Raw genomic sequence first — 2,064 nt, 5'->3', positions numbered from 1 at the left:
CATCACAGCATGCTTAGTTGCATTTGTTCAGAGTGTCTTCAATGATGCATATTGCATTTTTACTGTACTGTATGTTTATTAGATTGTATTTAGTGCATGTTTTAAGTCATTTTTTCATTAGAGCAACCAAAGTTGGCCAATAAACAATGTCAGTCGCCTCCCATAGAGCTTCTGTAGCACTACTGACCCAGTGAGTGTGAGACACACACACACACACACACACACACACACACACTAGATTCAATAACTAAACAACAACAAACCAAAGTACAGGAGAAATTAGTCACTTTAACCAGTGTTTAGATGTCCTTCTATCATCATTATCCACATCTGCATTTTATAATGATCTTAACAACACTACAGTAGTCCAACTCAACAACAGCACTGTGGTCATTATCACTGTTATCTCATCATAAAGTCATTAGAAATGACATCAAATACCAATAAAGAGTGTTTATGGCAGCACTTTAGACTGTCATTATTAATAATAATCAGTAACTCCGAGATTTGAGTGTGCTGGGGCTGTCTCAAATCCTAGCGAGCATCACAGAAGTTCTAAAAGTCGTCTATGAAGGCGGACAAACATGCTGCTGTCTATGTAGGGAGCTCACTAGGGTTTGAGACACCGCCAATGTACCGGTTCACACAAAAACAACAACAACAACTTCAGTGATTTTATAGCTAATCTTTATAAATGACAACTCACAGTAAATACTCTAAATAAACACGAATTTAATCAACAATAACTGTATTTAAACACAATAAAACAGAAAATACCGTGTTATTGCCCTCACTGTACCATGGTACCTCGTTAGAAAGTACTTCATAAACACGTCTTACCAGTGTGTTTGCCTGTCGTCCAGCTCCGTTATAAGTTTACGTGAAAATAATCGCGCAAAGTTTAGAAATATAACGTTACGCTCTCTCACAGTGCGCGTCCCCCGGCGGATCACTTCATTCTGCTGTCGGCGCGAGCTGAGCTCGCTCTCGTGTTCCAGCTGCGCGGCCCCGCCTCCTCCTGACGTCACGCACTGTGTGTAAACACACGCACACTCTAAAAGGGACAGCAGCACATTAATGACGTTTCTAATTCAAATTCAGAGGCACTAGTAATGACGTGATTGTTTTAAACACAACATTGGCAAAATATCAATACACTTGCCAAGTGAACATGTTTCTATGGAAAGATATTTAAATATTAATATTAAAGTTAATATCCAACAAGATACAGTGGTGGTCGGAATTATTGGCACCCTTGGTAAATATGATCAAAGATGACTGTAAAAATAAATCTGCATTGTTTATCCTTTTGATCTTTAATTCATAAAATTAGCAAAAATCTAACCTTTCATTGCAGGAAAAGAATTGAAAGTGGGGGGAAAATCAGATTATGAAATAAATGTTTTCTCCAAAACACGTTGGCCACAATTATTGGCACCCCTAGAATTTTTTATCTCTGAAGTGTATTCCCATTCATATTTATATTTTTTAGCACACCGGGTGATCATGAACATGAAACTGTCCAGCCGAGACTTCCTGTTCCACAGGAGAATAAACATGAGGAAACACAGAGGCAAAATCCCCGTAATCATTCATCACAATGAGTAAAACTAAAGAATATAGTTCTGATGTGCAGCAAATGATTGTCGAGCTTCACAAAATAGAAAATAGCTAAAGCATTGATAATCCCCATTTCCACTATCAGGGCAATAATTAAGAAGTTCCAATCAACTAAACATGTTACAAATCTGCCTGGAAGAGGACGTGTGTCTAAATCGTCCTAATGCGCTGTGAGGAGGAAAGTTTGAGTGGACAAAGACTCTCCAAGGATCACAGCTGGAGAATTGCAGAGATTAGTTGAGTCTTGAGTCTCAGAAAGCCTAAAAAATTATCAAACAGCACCTACATCCCCACAAGATGTTCAGAAAAATCCTCTGCTTTCTCCAGCATATTCAGTTGTCAGACACGACTGGAACTTCAAACGGGATGAGCTTCTATGGTCAGATGAAACTAAAAAAAGAGCTTTTTGTCAGCAAACCCACCAGATGGGTTTGGTGCACACAT

General features: G+C 38.7%; 1 protein-coding gene across 2 annotated transcripts in view; it reads right to left on the bottom strand.

Moving 5' to 3' along the window:
* Positions 1-975, bottom strand: part of bmf1 (BCL2 modifying factor 1) — a 40,184-nt gene extending 39,209 nt beyond the window's left edge. For both annotated transcript variants that reach the window (XM_067367561.1, XM_067367562.1), the window contains exon 1: positions 841-975. The gene's annotated coding sequence lies outside the window, so the exon portion shown is untranslated. The remainder of the gene's footprint in view (positions 1-840) is intronic.
* Between the last annotated feature and the right edge of the window lie 1,089 nt (positions 976-2,064).

This window comes from Chanodichthys erythropterus, chromosome 18 (genome assembly GCF_024489055.1).
Source record: "Chanodichthys erythropterus isolate Z2021 chromosome 18, ASM2448905v1, whole genome shotgun sequence".
Lineage (NCBI taxonomy): Eukaryota > Metazoa > Chordata > Actinopteri > Cypriniformes > Xenocyprididae > Chanodichthys > Chanodichthys erythropterus.
Note: the sequence above shows the minus strand (reverse complement) of the source record. Positions and strands in the feature narration are given on the sequence as shown.